Source organism: Cibotium barometz, chromosome 55, assembly GCF_041138505.1.
Source record: "Cibotium barometz isolate CiBa-2024 chromosome 55, ASM4113850v1, whole genome shotgun sequence".
Lineage (NCBI taxonomy): Eukaryota > Viridiplantae > Streptophyta > Polypodiopsida > Cyatheales > Cibotiaceae > Cibotium > Cibotium barometz.
The window spans coordinates 23,117,821-23,137,452 of NC_141100.1; positions in this window are offsets into that span (position 1 = coordinate 23,117,821).

The window sequence follows — 19,632 nt, forward strand, 5'->3', positions numbered from 1 at the left end:
AAGGAAGACCCTTTCCCTAGAATACTTCTCAGGAGTCCCACCTGTTTTAAGGATTTAGAACAATGAGTTCAGAAGTGAGAATCGATGTTTTGGATACCAAGGTTTTGGTTTTCATTCGAGTACGGCCCAAAAGAAGTTCTTTATCTCTTGGGGAGTATAAGAAGTTATCCCCCAAATATTGTGACCCTTATAGCTGAATTCAATGAAAGTAGGTGACTTAGCCTACAAGTTTCTTTTATCTCCTCATCTCAAAATTCTTAATGCCTTCTATAGAAAAATGTGTCAAACACAAATCATGGAAAGACGGTAAAACTTCAGTGGCAAGTTACCGTTGGCTTCTAGGTTACGCTAGCTCCTTCCTTTATATAAGTCGTAACTTTTACTTGTCGCTCACAGTAATCTTACTCCCATCAATCTCCTTTCTTTCTTAATCTCCTTCATGGCTTGGCAACAGGAATTAGTTTTATCCCTGATGATTTCTCACCTTCAAGACGCAAGAGAGTCTGTGAAGAAAGACTTTATAGAACAGTATGAGCACTCACTTTTTCCTCACCTAGGAACTTCTGTAGCGCAGACCAAATGGCGGACCTATCAAAACATAACTAGGGTAACACCCTGGGGTCAGCAACACTTTCGTAACAATGTCCGCTTGGCCATGGTTATTGAAGCTTTGGGTTTGGGTCCCCGATACTACTGTGTCATGAGATCAAGGCATCTTGGGTTTTCTGAGCGGGTCTTTTTACTGGCATGTTTTCTTCCTCATGAGAAGATATGCCTTTACCCCGTTTTTGGCTTGCCTCTCAGAGGTCCTTTTGTTAGATCACCTCATACCACTGAGATAGGTGCGGCAATAACCAGCAGAATCATTCCCATAGATGAGTTACCCTATACTTGTGCAGCTTGTGAGGACTGCTTTTGTGACCATATGATGGATGGGCTTATGGAAGTGTAAAGAGTTCTTCTATCTTTACTGTATAAGTCCCGTGAATGAATAAAGTTTAAATCTTGTTCTTATTTTGAATCTTGCTCTCTTTGAGACTTTTCTTGGTGGTTAATATGATTAAAATTTTCCTCTAAGTCTCATATTCATTCACCTTGCGAAATTATCCCAAGTTGCGAGATGAGGACATCTCGCGTTTTTTAAGTGGGGTAGAATGTAAGATTCCTCCCCCCAACCCCTTTTTGATGTCTAGTATCTTCCCCCGTAATCAATCCCTCTTCAGAAATATAAAGACCTTGTTTCTAACTGTTTTAACCTAGAGAGAGAAAATATTCTAGAGAGAGAATATTCAGATTATGAATATTTTTGGATAGAAAAATAACTCATCTTATTAAAATAAGTTCCCCTGAAACAGAAATTCAAAAAAGAATTTTCCAATGTGCAATTGGAATTAATTGGAAATAGGTATAAAGAACCTTAGTCTAAGGGCCTAGATTTTCAGAAATCTTTAGACTATGGTCCAATTAAGGTTTCTATGGGCCAATAGCATCAACCCATGTGTAGGGAGGAGATAAATCCAATTTGTAAAAGAAGATACCCAAAAATTGAGTAAATGCTCACATAAGATGAAGAGTTGAAAATGTACAAGGTTTATTAGTAAATAAACACATATGTAAGGAAGGGGAGTTCTTTAAAGGAGGTGCATATTTCACATAAGATGAAGAGTTGAAAATGTACAAGGTTTATTAGTAAATAAACACATATGTAAGGAAGGGGAGTTCTTTAAAGGAGGTGCATATTTCACATAAGATGAAGAGTTGAAAATGTACAAGGTTTATTAGTAAAAAAACTATGACACATATGTAAGGAAGAGGAGTTCTTTAAAGGAGGTGCACATTTCACATAAGATGAAGAGTTGAAAATGTACAAGGTTTATTAGTAAAAAACTATGAGCAATAAAATTTTGACACATATGTAAGGAAGGGGAATTCTTTAAAGGAGGTGCATATTTCACATGCTTGAATGAGTTTTAAACTCAAAAATAATGTGATATTTTTATCTCTCATCTCTCTTGAACCAAACCAAATCAAAATGGAACCAAACCGAATCAAAAAGTAACCAAACTAGGTCCAAATCTAGTCCAAATTCAACCAAACTGACTTGGAAAATTCTAGAATCAGTTTGTTTGGTTAGGAGCTCAAATTTTCCTATAAATAGAAGCCTCCCCTTGTTGAAAAAAATATAATGTCTTATGCATTGTTACTCTACTCCACCTAAGCCAAAATATAGTCTCTTATGCTTTATTACTCTACTCCACCTAAGCCAAAATATAGTCTCTTATGCTTTATTACTCTACTCCACCTAAGCCAAAATATAATCTCTTATGCTTTGTTACTCTACTCCACCTAAGCCAAAATATATAGTCTCTTGTGCTTGTTACTCTACTCCACCTAAGCCAAATTAGATAATGTCTTATACTTTGTTACTCTACTCCACCTAAGCTAAAATATATAGTGTCTTATGCCTTGTTACTCTACTCTACCTAAGCCAAGAACTGTGAATTCTTTAATAATTCACTAGTTTTTTGATACTTCTCTCTTTCTTCAATCCCCATTGGTGGCTCCATCAACATACTAAACCAATTGATTGGTTGGGGGCCTCTACCGTGAATAAAGAATCAAGCAAATTATAAGGTAAGTATATTGAATTTTGATCTTTCTATAATTTCTCAATGTTTCTCTCTTCTCAACCCCTCTCAAGCTTGAGAAGTTTAATTGGTATGGTTTTTTTAAATGCTATTGAAGTTAATTGGTGAATAGTAGTGAAGAGTTACATAATTTAATAAATGCTATAGAAGTTAATTTTCACTTATATTTAAATTCTAATGGTTTTTATAATTTCTCTCTCTCACTCAAGAAATGGTCATACTCACGACCCATTCTCAATCCAAATGAACTTTTCATAAAGCTTTTCCTTAATCCAAGATTAAGCTATGCTTGAGGCCAAATTAATGGCTTTTTGCTATGCTTTTAGTTTATGCACATTGATGATTCAATCCATTATGGATTGATGACCCAATTAAAGACCATTCTAATTGTTTTCTTAATGATCCAATTAGAGACCATTATGGATTGATGATCCAATTAGAGACCATTCTAATTGTTTTCTTAATGATCCAATTAGAGACCATTGTGGATTGATGATCCAATTAGAGACCATTCTAATTGTTTTCTTAATGATCCAATTAGAGACCATTATGGATTGATGATCCAATTAGGGACCATTCTAATTATTTCTTTAATAATGAGCTTTATCCCTTAGAAAAAAAAATTGAGATTTATCAGTCATAGTAGCGGAGCTATGGCAAAATTTTTATAGAAATTACGCATAAAATAAATTCATTCAAAGTATAAAAAGAGGAATTCCTACCATATTCTAGGAACTATCATCCTAGATTAATTAAAAGAATTTTATTATGCATGGAGATGTGGATGTTGCATGTAGATGTAGATGTATGGATGTGAGTGTGAATGTGGAGGTGGATGTATGCATGGGACGTGGATGTATGCATGTAAAAATAGATGTGTAGATGAGGATGTAAATGGAGATGTGGATGGATGCATGTAGATGTAGAGGTATAGATGTAGATGTGAATGGAGATGTGGATGTATACATGTAGATGTAGATGTATAGATGTAGATGTGGATGTGAAGGTGGATGGATGCATGTAGATGTAGATGTATAGATGTAGATGGGAATGGAGATATGGATGTATGCATGTAGATGTAGTTGTTAATGGAGATGTATATGTATGCATGTAGATGTAGGTGTATAGACGTAGATGTGGATGTAGAGGTGGATGTATGCATGTAGATGTAGGTGTATAGACGTAGATGTGGATGTAGAGGTGGATGTATGCATGTAGATGTAGATGTATAGATGTGGATGTGAATGTGGAGTGGATGTATGCATGTAGATGTAGGTGTATGGAGGTGAATGTGAATGTGGATGTGAATGTATGCATAGGGATGTAGATGTATGCATGTAGATGTGAATGTACGCATATAGTTGTGGATGTATGGATGTGAATATACGATTGTGATGTGAGGGAATCTGAAGTGATGAGATGGAAATGATGTGATGGGATGAGTATACATATAAATGGAATATGGAATAAGTAATGTAGATTGAGGAGGGATAATGTGGAAAAATGAAAGTTAAAATAGAAATTGTATTGTAAACTGTTTGTAAATGCTGTTTGTAAATGCTGTTTGTAAATGATTGTTTTATGTCAAGAATGCTGGGGGGAGCATTTTGACCGTCTTGTGATTAAGGTCGTGATGAGAAAGTTGCAACTGCTGACGGGGAGTCAATGAAGGACGTCTCGCGTAGCAAGGTCGGCCGAGGTCTTGACCAGCCTCGGTGCGATTAAAATGGTGAGCTTCCGGTACGGTGGATGAGGGGCCAAGGAAGCGGCCTATGCGTGAAGCGCTAGGTTACCTGCGAAGGATCCTAGAGGGTGCTGACCATACGGTGCTCGGGCTCTGGGTCGCCTAGGATACCCACGCGTGCGTCGAGGAAGATATTGGAACAGAGTTGGAGTTGTTTTCTGAAATCGAGCATGGATCTGGTTGATTGACCTTGCTGGTCTTCAATGGATGAGTCCATGGCTCCTTATATGGATCTGTTGGTTGATCTTGCTGATCTTCAACGAGAGTCCATCTTGTTAAGTGATTATATTGCCAAGTATTATGGGCTAGGAACTATCGAAACGGCTCCTGAGCGTTCTAGTTGCCAATGATGCCATAGATACTTTGATGAAGGAATGATGGGAAATTAAGAATCAATTGGATAAATTGAAAGATGGTGATCAATGATACTATGGTTTTATTAAAGGATTGTTTTAAACTGGTTGAATCTGGTTGAAAAAGGCAATTTCATATTGGGTGTGTGAGTGGTGTGACTAGTTTTATTTTGCATGAATATCCGGCTAGGGGGCCTTGGAACTCTTTTCCTTGGTACCCGGGACAAAACCTAACCAAATTTTTAATTGGATCCCATCACTACAGTGGTTGGGCGGTTGGCTAACCCATGGGATTGGATGGGGTTAGGCTGGACTGATGGATCCGTAAATCGAGACTCAAACTTTTGTTTTTACGATAGAAAAAAAAAAAAATCCCGGACAGTAACTGTTCTATGGATAGGAATCAACGGCTGTGCCTCTTGAATGGGGAAAAAAGCGTTGATCCCAATGATCCAAGTGCAAGTTTCTTCCTTGAACTGACTAAGTATCTTATAGATGTAATTGGATCATCTCGATCAGAAATGATCTTGACTACGTTAGAGTAAAAAGTTATCCTGGTGGAATCGCCCGTGTTTCCGGTTAAGAAAGTTTTTCCGGGTTCGGTTTTGGAACAACCGACGGATTAGTCTCTTATCCGGATATCCGTGGGCGAGGCCCCGAGTGTGGGACCCCTGTCCCGCGCGAGAAGCGCTATTTCCGCTGCCAGTACCCCGAATCCGTTGCTCGGTGGGAACAGGGATCTTACATGGTTTATGGCATTACAAAATTTAATTTCAACGTACGTACAAGACTTGGAAAACACTTACTTGAAGCATCTTGTGCCAATCGTGGGACTTCAACCCATATAGTTGCTCAACGCCTCTTTTCTTAGTGGTTGTAAAGGCTCCCTTCAATGATCTCATGCATCCAGTGGGTGTACGCAAAGTGGTGATGGCCTGCTTTACCTGCTTCTCCTCTTTCTTTGATATAATCCATGGTGCAGGCGGAAGACGAACGTGCCCACCCACCTCTCGTGGCCAAGCTTGACGCATACGTCCTGCGACCCGCAAGTCCTCACGTACGCTAACATTGTCTCGTTTACCAGTAATATGTTCCCAAATACCAGATCCCACATTCTTGAAGATGTGCATGGGATCAAGAAGATGGTTGATCTTAAGATGGGTCCAATATGGCAGCCAGAAAAAAATGGAGTACCTGCACAAGGGATTGCTCTATGTGACCTTTAATCCAATTAGAGACTACACAAAACAAGATTGAAAAAACATCACTATACCTGTTCATGCCATCTGGAGGAAGAATAGTTGTAGACTCCCAAATACGCTTCCAATCTTTTGCACGAAGTGTTTGTGGAGGAATGTTACTCTTACTAGCAACATATTTAGGATGTTCTGAGGGGAGAAATCGATGATGATTATCGAATATAGTCTTACACAAACCATCAGCATACTCATGTACTAACGAAGGGCCACAAACAGGACATGCATGTTTACCCGATGTTTTCAAACCTGTTAAAATATAAATAAAAGTTAGAATAATAAAGTCAAACCGTCTAATTAATATATATAGCCAATAGTAATAGAGTAGGGAGGTAATTAGAATTCTTACCAGAACAATCGCTGTATCCTGGAAAGTCATGCATTGTCCACATCAACACTGCTTTTAAGTCGAAGTGTCGAGAGGAGGGAGGCCTATTAATGTCCACCACCGCAACACCTCTCCATAGTTCCTCCAACTCATCAATCAGTGGTTCAAGATAAACATCCATATGCTTGACTTTATGTTTCCCTGGAATTAGAAGGGATAACATAAGATGTCCCTTCTTGATCGCCATTGATGGTGGAAGGTTGTAATTCACCAACACAACTGGCCACACGCTGTATGCGGTGATTTTGAAACCAAATGGATTCACTCCATCCATACCCAGGCCAAGTCTCAAGTTTCTGGGCTCTGTTTTAAAGCTGGGCCACTCATCTTCAATATGCTTCCAAGTAGGAGTGTCTGTGGGAATTCTCCACATGCCATCATCCGATCGATGTGAGGAATGCCATGACATGAGCTCTGCTATGGATTTGCACTTGAACATGTGTTTGATGCGAGGAATTATAGGAAAGTGTCGCAAGACTTTACGAGGTACATCAAAACTCTTCATATCTATTCTGTACCTTGCTTCACCACAAGTGGGACAATGTAGAGCCTCCTTATGCGTCCCACGAAAGAGAATGCAATCATTGACGCATGCATGTATTTTATCATAATCCAGTCCTCCAAGAGATGTCACATAGCGCCTCGCTATGTCTCTTGAGGTGGGTAGTCTATTTTCCTTTGGAAGCATGTTTGATAATAGCCTGCATCCAATATCATCAATTATAATTAGTCTTAAATCCTAAACCTTAAACCACTAATTCAAATTTGTAAGTTAGAATGCTTACTTCAACAATGCGTCAAGACTTGCATTGCTCCATCCATAAACTGTTTGTATATTAAGTAGTTCAAGTGAAGCACGTAAAACTGAGAATGTACACCCTTCAAACACCGGTGTCGATGAAGCCTTATAAAGATGCTCTTGTTTCATATCATCGTCGTCCATACCTTTGGGATCATCCTTAAAAAGATTCCGCACCATATCATCAAGCACCTCCTCTTCCACAACTTCGTGGGGTGCAGGGCTATTGTCGTCCCTTTCCCACTCATCTCTGACAATAGATCCCGAAGCTCCAGCATCATCTCGTCGACGCTTTACGTGCTCTCGTCGCGCGTAGGGTACCATGTTAGGGTGTGGTACTGCATCCTGCTTCAATTTATCAAATTATATGTTACAACTCTATTAATTTAATTTGGATACCATGAGTCATTTGAATACCATCAATTTACATCTACTCACCTCTAAACCTGTTTGATTCCATTCTCCATACATGGAGATGTGATTCAAGGTGATTCGACGTGCTCGTACAATGCATCCTTGACATCGATTACACATACATTTGATCCGTTGTCCCAACCACACATCGCGATTACGATGACGCATTGTCTCATCTTCCCCAGAACTGCTTGAAGAGGTTGATGACATCCTGTGTACAAATCAGAAAACACAAAATCATTATATGTTTTTAATGAAAGCACAAAAATCGCGTGTATTAACGCGGCTATTTCCTAAAAATTGCGTGTATTAACGCGGCTACTTCCTAAAAATCGCGTGTATTCACGCGGCTAATTTCTGCAAAACGCGTGTATAAACGTAGCTAAAATAACATACACGCGAATATACACGCATTTATAAACGCGAATATAAACGCGGCGGTATGTTTAAACTAAAAATAGCCCGCCTTCCCCAAATATAGATTTTGAACTAAGAAATCGACTGTGCATGCGTTTTCGCCTGTTTTCGCCTCTTCCAACAGCAAGGAGGGAGCAGAGAAAAGAGCACACACACGGGAGAAGGAGGGAGCAGAGAAGGAGCAGAGAAGACTCACTTTTTCAGAGGTGAGTCACTTTGTCCTGTGCCTTGTCTCTTTTGTCAGATTTGTTTACTTTGCTCTTTGCTCTTTGGGTTTGTCCTTTTGCACACGATTGGGTTACTGCATCCTGACAGGGGCGACAATGGCTGGTCCTTTTATAAGGACATTCTGTCTTTGTCGGCGGGGGGTCGGTCTTTTCGAGAAAATTTTTTCGCAGGTCGCGTGTACGAATGCGTGTAGAAGCGCGTGTAACCTGTCTGCAGAGTATGTTCATGCGGATATACACACATTTCTGGACGGGTGTATACACGCGTTTTTTGACGGGTGTATACACGCGTTTCTGTAGACAGAAAACTGCGCCGTTTCAGATTTCATGATTTGCAGGCAACTGACTTGAATGATGATATTTGTGTGAGTCAAGAGACAGCCCATGATGTACATGAAGATGTTTGTTGCAGGTTCTTTATGGATATTCCAGGTTCTTCATCCAATCCATTTGCGTACAGCAATTGGCTGATGGAGATGCTGAATCACTTTGGGCGCCAACCTGGTCCGGTTGAGCTTACAGAGTATATGTATGCCCATCCCCCTCCTTCCCTACCTGGTGTCTATACCCCTACCGCGAGTATCCAGGGCACTCCAGTGCCGTCTATTCCTCCGAGTCCGACGAGACGGCATGCAGCTTCTCCTCTTCCACGTCCACCGAGGAGACATACCTCGTCCCAGACACACTCACGTACACCCTCACAGCCACCATCACGTGCTCCCTCAGAGCCACCGTCACGTCAGGGCTCACAGCCACCGTCACGTAGACAATCCCCTAGTCGTGACTCCACCCGCAGCAGTAGGAAGAGTGGGAGTGGAGGATGCGGCGGGTGCTTTGATGGGGGAGGTGGGGGAAGTGGGGGAGGTAGTAGGGCACGCGGTGAGAGAGGAGATAGAGAGAGAAGAGTTAGAGGAGACAGTTCGGAAGAGGAGGAGATGAGAGAGATAGAGAGAGTAGTCTGCTATGATGTGACGGATAGGGGCGGGATAGTGATGGATGCGAGGGGGAGGGAGGTAATGGAGTACATGCGTGGGGTAGTATCAAACTCATATAGAAATTGTTTTATTAAATTTAAAGATCAAAATAGCCGATTAGTTGGGGAGGTGATAGAGGCTGTACATAGTCGGTACCCCAATCCCCCACATGCTACATTCTCGGATGTATGGGGAAGGACGCGAATAAGGGAGATCTTAAGCAATAAAAGATCTCACCTTAAAAAACTCGCGTACGATGACCGGCTAAATGTAGCTGCGGGTGGCTATCCTGCCGAGAAACCTGCCACTACGCACAAACGCGAGTGGAAGGAGGCAAAGAAACGAGCAGAGGGTGGCGTGAAGAGCAGGCAGCATGTGGAGGCACGACGGATCCAGATGGAGACCATTGGATCTTCGCATTTTGGATCTGGCGGCGTCGAGTCATGGGAGGCAGAGTTCGTAAGTATCCTGCCACTTTATTTGATTGTTTACTTAATTCATTGATTCTATGATTGTTTTAATCTTACAAATTGTGTTGATTATGATACAGCGACGGGTTACGGGGAGGAAGCCCACAACCCACGATACTGCGTATGCTCGCCGGCATAGCAGACGTGACACGTGGGCTATCTTCAGAGCCGAGGGACGTATTACGGACGCGCAGTTTGAGATGGCCATGAGACCATACGGTCGACAGGTACTTGAAAATTCGTAATGAATGGTTTTGGTTTATTGAATTGCATATATATATACTTATATACTATATATTACTTGAACAGGCACAAGCTGCTGATGATCCACCGGCCGCCGCTGCAAAGGGTGGACGTGAGCACTACTCCTCGGACATTCCGACCGATGTGAGCTCATCTGAGCATGGAGGGAGCACCGAGTCATCATCTGGGTCTGAGTAGTACTCAGACTTATAGTATCACATTCCATATTGAGGATGTGATTGTATATATTTTTTTGTAAACTCAAGCCATGGGCTACTTCGAGATATGGACTCCCTTGTATACATGTATGAAATTTTGATAGTAATATTGAATTGATTGATCGATAGTATTACATTCATATCTGTCTTGAATCGTGTAATGACAATGTATGCATTCATGTCGTTCTTGTCTTAATCTCCCTCGTGCATATGTTCTTCGTGGATGGTCTAATGGGATGGTCTAATGCACAAAAAAAAAACCCCAGAGAGTGCTATTGGGTGTTGGAATGCTGGAACAGTATTCAGGCACCAAATAGCACTCTCTGGATTTTTTTTTTTGCTCTCTGTTCGCGTGTATAAACGCGTCAGAACTGCTAAAACTCGCGTGTATCTACGGGGATACCCTGGAAAATACGCGTGTATTAATGCGTATAAACTGGCAATTACGCGTGTATAAGCGCATCTAAATTAAAGGAACGCGTGTATAGACGCAGGTATAAACGCGTCTGGGACATTGGAACTGAACAGGATGCGGCTATACACCCGTGTATAAGCGCGTCTAATATAAGAAAAAGCGTGTATAGCCGCGTGTATCAATGCGTCTGTGAAAAGAACGCGGCTACACACCCGTGTATACGCGCGTCTGAGTGGTACTATACACGCGGTTTTACACGCATGTCTCTGGCCGCGATGATACACGCGCTGATACACGGGCCCGCTACTTTTTTTCACAAGTCATTTTTAGCGGCTAAGAGCGCGGGTATGAGCCCGATCCCTTGTAGTGTTTTATCTTCATTTTCTTAATGCTAATGACAAGTAAGATAGAAAGTGTGAGATAGCTTTCACTGTCTAAGGAGATAACATAACTTTGTGAAGTGAGGGATTAAGAACCTTTGTGATTATCTAGTGGGTAATCATCTATATCTACTCATTCTATTGTATGTGGCAAGCATAGAGTGAGAGAGAAAACATTTACTAGAGGTGTATCATTCTCATCAATCTTTTGAGTGTGGCACCATAGAAAGGTGAGAGTACACCAAGCATTCTTTATGAGTCATAAGAAAGATACATCTTTATTTTCTTAGTGAAAGAGAGATTTCTTGAGTGTTAGGGAGAGTGAGAAGTGAGTAAAGTAAGCCATATCATCATACTTTGTGTAAGATCCTGTTTCATGAAGTAAAAGGTCTCTCAACTATATGAGCTCTTAGTGAACTGTGTGGGAGCTCTGCTATAGCATTCTCTATGGTAATGATGATGACCTGCTGTAACACCAACTCAAGCACACCAACTCAAGCTGAGTTGTCAATCTTCTCTAGCAACCAGTAGAGGTCTACGCTTTGTGGAGGGTCAACAACTGCTGGCGAGGCTTTGGGCAAAAGCAAGTTTTGAAGAAGGCGGTGCTGCCTACAGAGAAGGAGGCGGAGATGGTGCTGTCTACAGAGAAGAAGGCGGTGCTGTCTACAATGCTATCTACAGCAGTGAAGAAGTTGCGGTGCTGCCTATAGTGAAGGAGGCGGTGCTGTCGATAGTGGAGGAGGCAGTTCAGTCTACAGAGAAGAAGGCGGTGCTATATACAGTGAAATCGGTGCTGTCTGCTAATTTTCTCTCCACACACAGTCGAGACTGAGAGTGTTCTGGGTGTTGCGCAACTATGGTGAAGAAGCTACTCCACATTGCTAAAATCATTGCTCTGCGCCACTGCACTGAAGGCCACTCGTCTAGGTGAATCTGCCAGCTCTGAGGGGTAATCAAGTCGGCAGCGGTCAACGAACTCTCTGCTGTGCCAGCTGGGAGACTAATTTGGAGAAGCTACCAAACCAACCCCACGTGGCCTCATCAACGTGAGCTATCTTCTACACGTGGCTTCAAGAACAATCTTCAATCAGCGCATACTCACTCACACTTCTAAATAAGTCTTACAAAGTTAAAAAGGGAACCGTGTATTTAATTAAAGGCTTCATTTTTACATAAGGAGAGTTGCACATGTAGTTGTATAAATCCTCACTTATAGTACGTGGTTCAACCTAAGTGGAAGGGGTCCTTTGTGAGAAAACATCTTTTGTAAGCATCATATCATTATAAAGGACTCATGCGATGCCTAGCTCTTGTGAGTCAAGTAACCGCAAAGCAAAAGGATAAAAATTAAAAAAACTCACAAATCTCACTACTACTATTTAGCCAAAAGTTTGGGATTTTCACCCTTTTTATGTGAAAATATGCACTTATATGGTGAAGGTACTTGGTGAAATTGGGTAAAAACAGCATATTTGTAATCGCCCTCCAACTATAAAGGGTATTTGTTTTAGAGGGATTTTTGTGGCTAAATGTCAAGTCTCCAGGGTCGGTTCTTTGATAGAAATGATCACTTTGATGGCACCAAATATCACACGTGGGCCATAAAAATGCAAATGGCCTTAATAGATAAAAATCTATGGGGTCTTGCAAGTGGGACTGAAAGGAAACCCACAACAAGAAACCTGGAGGTAGTATAGAAATGGGAAGAGAGAAATACAAAAAAGACAATATTAGATAATTTGGAAAAAATCTCACACTTTGGGAATCAAATTTTCAATATAGTTTTGGCCATATCTTGATCATATTAACTCCAAATTCTATTTTTAAATATCTTTCAAACGATATGTCACATGAGGGGGTTTTAACAAAATCTTGGATAGGTTCACCTTGATCCCATTTTTAAAATGGGAATGGGATTTTTCCAAAATTATCTAATATGGTGTTAAAAGCTCTATCATTCATTATAAGTGGCCTCAGCGATAATCAAATCCATCAGGTCAGCTCAGCCTCGCTCATGAGGGTTGGCTTTAACTGGAAGCAATTTTTGGTCAAACCAATACTGTAACAGGACTGTTTCTCAGGAAAAGTCTTTATAGATTAGAAAAAGCTGAGAAAACATCCATTGCCACGCACATGAATGATCTTAGGTGTCTCATCGACCAGCTTTCTAGAGCACGAGTTAAAATCTCAGAAGAAGAAGTTGTTTTGCTTCTATATGTAGTATGCCTCTGACTTTTGAACAATGTGTTTCAGTCATTTCTAATCAACCTAATCTTACACTTGTTTCAGCAGAAGCAGCACCCTCTCTAATATTAGAGGAAACAAGAATGGAGGCACAAGTTCATCTTCTCAACTGCACCTCAACTATTGGGTGAACAAGCTTTGATTGCAGACCAGGATAAAAAGAAGGCTCCAAGAATCTGCTACTACTATAGAAAAAAGGGGCATATGATCAAAGACTATCGAAAAAAGAAGAAGGATGAAGAAAAAGGAAACTCCACCACCACCGACAAAGACAAAGACAAAGGCAAAGTCAAAGTCAAATCTTGACGAGGAGGATAATATTATTGTTGATTCAGATTGGGCCTTTTAGTCCCTTTGTGAAAGTTAGTTTCTTTGTGAAAGTATTTTTCTTTGTGGTACTAAGTGCCTATGTGGTTCCTTGATCTACACACCCTGCGTGGTATGCATGTAGATCAAAAAAGGGTGTTGGGAATATGTTGATCTACATCCATTACTTTGTGTATCCATGATTTAGATACATTTATGCTTAGTGTAAGGGCTAAGGTGTAAACCATAGGTTAGCTTGTAACCCATGGTCATTGACCATCATTCAAGGCACCTCATCTAGGTAGAATGAGAGGGGCAAGTGGGCAAGTGGGCAAGTGGGCTTGATCTAGCCGCCTCCCTTCTTAGGGCCTATAAAAGGATGGTCTCCACACCTTCTCTAGTGTGTGAGAGCTCTAACATTGTTGTAAGTACTTTGTGTCTAATTCAATCTTAGTGTTACTTTGTGAACTTTGGCTCTTGGCACCATTTTGGCTATCCTTTGAGTGTTCTCTAACTTTGTCATGTGTTGATGTATAATTAGTGTTGTCACAAGCTATCACTACATCTACTATTGGTGATTAGTTTGCTAACTAAGTGAATCCAACATCAACCACAAAAAACTTACAAGTGAGGGGGTTAGTTTTAATATACATTGTATGTTCAAAAAGTACCCCAAACATGGCATGTTCAAGTCTTGTGTAAAGGTAATCCTTTCAGGATGTGCCGTGAGTGTTGGTTGACCAAACAAATCCCATAGCTCGAGGGTCACAAGATTGTGTTCTCGTGTTGGATAAAGCTGTGCTTGAGATGTGGTGATTGTATTTGAAATTTCCAATCCAACCAAAATCATAGGGATATTTTTAGTAAGATATGTTGGAAGTTTCATCTCCTGCAAGGTCTCTTCCTTTCGTAATAGCAATTTTACATTGCATGCAGGAGTGTTCAAGGTGACTATTTGCATGGATTCATCTATTGAATACAACGATTCACCTATCCAAGTTCCACCAAGGATGACATCATATTCGAGCGAATCTAGGGTAACCTGGAATGTAAATTCCATTCGCCACCATCGATTGTTTGAGTACTGTATCTAAGGTAACCTCGAGCTTCAATGTTTTGTCCATTGGCTCCTTTTGTAAGACTTTTATTTGTAGGGATGAGTGTAGGTTGTCCCAATGACACCCAAGTGTATATTGTCATGATGTTATGACTAGCTCGAGGGCTAATCAATGCACGTTTTTAGGGGGACCTTATGTGCATGTACTGCTTGAGGTTCCTCCTCCAATTGAGCTTGACACTCCTTAACCAACTCCTAAGTGGACTTTAACCTTTCCTTCTCTCTTTGATGGGGTTTTGGTAATCAGGATCTACTTGCCCTCTTGCATGAGGGGCTATTGGTAGTACCTTCTCCTCATCAAATGAGGAAGATAACACATTGGTGGTTGTCCCCTCGTTAGACCCGATCTTTATGACCATACAACTATCTCCTTTGTTGATATTTATGGCTTTTCTTCTGTGAATGCCTAGTTGACCATGCTTATTCAGGGACTTCTTTAGGGGATAAAATCCTTGCATGTCCCAGGGTTTCCTGATTTTGTGACATAGATGCTTCGGTGATGACAATGTGAGTTGTGGCTCTCCTTCTACTTTACATTATGGTAACGACATTTAGAGGCACCGTGTGAATGAAGCCATCTCGTGCACTCAGCAAGTTAATGTTGGTGCTAGGTTTAGCTTCATTTCCCTTGAAGTTCCCAATTGTACCTATTCTCAATGGACAATCCTTGTATATATGGTCTTTCCCATATCCTGTGCATAAAGGAGTTAAGGTAGAAGTACTCATAGGAGTACTAGCCATCCTTTTTTTGACCAGACACTCAGATACTATTTGGTGAGGTCCTACACAATGCCATAGCATTGCATCGGTGGTCATCTAGCCATATTATTCAAATATTTTCCCCACAGGATTGGGGATGCTAGGTACACAGGGTACATGTGCTCACTCATCACATAATGACTTAGGATTTGTGAGGGTAGATTGCTTGACTTAACAGGCTCAAAGGTGGTATTGTTAATGGGTTCTCTCTCCTCTCCTTCTTCAAAGATCTCTGTAAACATCAACTAGTAAACATGGGTAATTTGAGGTAATGGTGGTTACGGTGGTAGGAATGGGGGTGATAAGGGTACTTCATGTTGAGATGTCAAGCTCAACATGAGCTGACACTCACTAGGCGCCTGCAGAACGATTCGACATTTACATCACTGGCAAGTTTGGTAGTTGGCACCATCATATGTTTGCCAGAGATTCTATAGCTAGACTACACCAACTATTCCACACCTACCCACTCCTCTTAGTATGTTCACATTATGGACCGCTTGCATATACTCTATTATATGTGTTAGTCACTTTATCTTCTTTGTAGACCTCTTTTGTTGTGTGAAGAAGAAGAAGAATTTTAGCCTCTCACCTTGTGTGTTCTCTTTTAGGATTTGTGTGAGTGTGTGTGTGTGTGGTTGCAAGAGCTCAAGCTCTCTTCTCCCCCACATCTTTTCATGGTATCAAAGCCTGGTTCATGCTAAGGGCTGAGAGGTAAGAATGAGATGCACAAGAAGCAGTACGAGGGTAAGAGCTTCATCTACTCTTTCCCCTTTGTGTTGGCTACTACTACACCCTTGTCGGAGCTCTTCACGGGAGGCACCAGCGAATGAACTCTAATTAAGGATCTTTCATTGCAAGAGTGACACTTACGGTGAAATATCAGTACTGCTTCTGCAGAGAATACAACAATTTGTGCAGGTCAAACAAGAGTGCTATTTTTGGTAAATTTGTGTTGCCAAAAAGATGTTGAATGATGGAATAAACCAAATTGTTGCAGAGAAGCTTGATAAGAACAACTTCCATGCTTGGAGGTTTATATTGACAAATTTCCTAATGGAAAAAGGTTACTGAAACTACATTGAAGGTGAACATGAAGAGGCATCAAAGATACCAGAGATTAATCCAACTACTTTGTAGATGTAAAAGAACTTAAGGATTGGAAAGTCATGTATTGGCTTTCTATTAGTATACAGGACACCATGATTGCCTAATGGAAAAAGGTTACTGAAACTACATTGAAGGTGAACATGAAGAGGCATCAAAGATACCAGAGACTAATCCAACTACTCTGTAGATGTAAAAGAACTTAAGGATTGGAAAGTCGTGTATTGGCTTTCTATTAGTATACAGGACACCATGATTGGGTATATACATGATGCCAAGTCACCTAAGGAGGCATGGGACACCTTGGTGAAGTTGTATGAAACCAACACCAAGGCAAGAAAGATTCATTTGAAGAATGAGCTTCATACTATGGAGAAGAAAAATATGTCTATGAATGATTATGCCTTGAAGATCAAGGGCATTGTGGAATCCCTTGTATCAATTGGTGTTTCTGTTGATGATGATGATAAGGTGGAAGTGTGTCTATGTGGTCTCAGGCCGCAATACAAGGCATTTAAGAACGTCTATCCCGACTCGAGAGAACATTCCCAACTTCACATATTTGGTGTTAATGCTGATCATTGAAGAGAAGAATTTGGGTGATTCAGAAGATCAAGAGTCTTCACAAAACAAAAACAGTTCAGAGCAATAGGCCTTCAACACAAGTGCAAGTAGAGGACGAGGTAGAGGTCGAGGACGTGGACGTGGCCAAGGTGGTGGCTGAACTGGTAATCAGAATTATGGTTAGCAACAATAGTAGTCTCAAGATTCACAATAGCAACAGAACGAGGCCAGTTTAGAGGCAGGGGGAGTCAAAGAGGTCGCGATAATTGGCAAAGGCAACATAATGATACACGAGGTTGTTTTTACTATGGTAAGCCTGGACATGTGCAGGCAGATTGCTATAAGAAGCAGAGTGATATGAGAAATGGAAAAGTGCACCAAAACAACTATGCATCCTCTAGAGAAATAGTGAGGATAATGAGAGGTTGTTTATTATGCAACATGTGGTTAATGTTGTGTCTGGAAATGATGTAACAACATGTAAGGATGATGTATTGTATGTTGATTCAGGTGCTTCAAACCACACGATAAGTCATGGGTGAGTGGTTCAAGGAAATGAAGAGTCTTGAAAGACCAAGTTGTTTTGAAATAGGGGATTACGCTACTCATCCGATTGCCCATGTTGGAGATGTGCCATTGTCTATGCAGGATGGTAAGGTGAAGTACCTTGTAGACTTAATTCATGTTCCAAACATTACAAAGAATATGGTTTTCATTGGCCAGATGATTGAGCAGGGTTTGCAAGTCTGGTTTATTCCTAATGGTTTTTATGTAGAAGACTTTAAAGATAAGTGTACATTAGTTACAAAAGGCAACAGATGTCGATATTCATGGATCAAGCTCCCTAACAATAATCAACTATCTAATTAGATTGAATCATAAGGTTCTTTGTCAACACTTTTTAGCAATATAGCAATAGATTCATCTTCATCAATGACTTTCTTTAATGCACTAAGTTGTTGTTTGATACCTTTGAGTTTACTGATGTGTTATGCCATGATCTTGGTCTCCTTCTTGTCGAGCTTGTAAAACTGCATGATGAGAAGATTGATCTTTGAGCTTGTAAGATTCCTCCTCAGCCTGAATAATGAATAAGCTTTTACCTCAATCCCCTGTAATCATTTCCTATTTCAGAATACAAGAAAATATTACTTTTTCTTGTTTTTGCCTAGAGAGAAGAAAAATTCTAGAGAGAGGTAATTCAATATTGAGATATTTTTAGATATAAAAAATTCTCCTAATATCTAAAATATATTTTCCTAAAATAAAATTTCAAAATAAATTCTCCAAGGTGCATTAGGAATCAATTAAAAATGATATAAGTGACCTTAGCCTAAGGGTCAAGATTTTTAGAAATTTTTGGATTATGGTCCAATTAAGGTTCCTATGGGCCAATAGGATTAATCCAAGTTTTGGGATGAGATAAATCCAATGAATAAAAGAAAATACCCAAAAACGAGTAAATGCTTGCATAAGATGAAGAGTTGACTGAGTACAAGGTTTATTAGTTAAAAATTAAGAGATATTACTAAAAAAAATGAGATATTTTGGAGAAATGATAAATTTTTGACACCTTGGTAAGGAAGGGGAGATGTTTGAGGTAGGTGCCTCCTTCACATGTGTGGGAGGGTTTTTAATTCAAAAAAATTGAGATATTTTTATCTCTCCTCTCTCCTGGATCAAACTGGGAGCTAAACTGGATCAAAATGGGAGCTAAACTGGTCCAAATCTTGTCCAAATTCAGCCAAACTAAAGTTGGAAAATTCTAGTACCTAGTTGGACTCAGCTAGTGGCCTCCCTCAGCTATAAATAGACTCTCATTCTTTTGTATTCTCATCTGTGAGCTATACCATGCTAGTATTACATTAAAATAATCATATTTTCTATTATCCCTTAAAAAATCCTCTACTTTTGGAGAGATTGGAGCTTCTCTCTCTCTTCAACAACTCTTGGAGCTTTCTTCTCAACTCACTAAACCAATTGATTGGTTGGGGGCTTCACTTCTAGATAAAGAAGCAAGCCAAACCTAAAGGTAAGAAGGAATTTCATGGTTTTTGTTAATATTCTCAAATGATTTCACTTCTCAACCCCTCTCAAGCTTGAGAAGTTTCTAATTAGTTGTTTTGAATGCAAATCAAGCTTTCTCTAGGAACTTTAATGATTAATCACAAAAAAGTTAATCTTTATGCTTATTTTGAATGCTTTTTATGTATATCTCTCTCTCCCAAAAGAATAGTCACTCCTATGGCTAATTCTTTAGAAAAAGAATGCCTCATTGATAGATTCTTAATTCAAAACCAAACTCTAAGCTTGTTAAGCTAGAGGTTAAGAAAATAGTATTTTTATGTTTTTATGTTAATAAAATTATGGTAAATTTATGATTTAATTCCATAAGTTGGATTTAAGTTTAAGGATAGTTCTTCTATCATAATTTTATTACAAAGTCTTATTGTTTTCTAGGAAAATTAAAAATTATCTGTAATAGTAGCGAAGCTATGGAATTTTTTTTATAAATTAATACATATCTTATTTTTATGCATAATGCTAAAAGAGGACTTCCTAACCATATTTTAGAATGAAACACTCTAT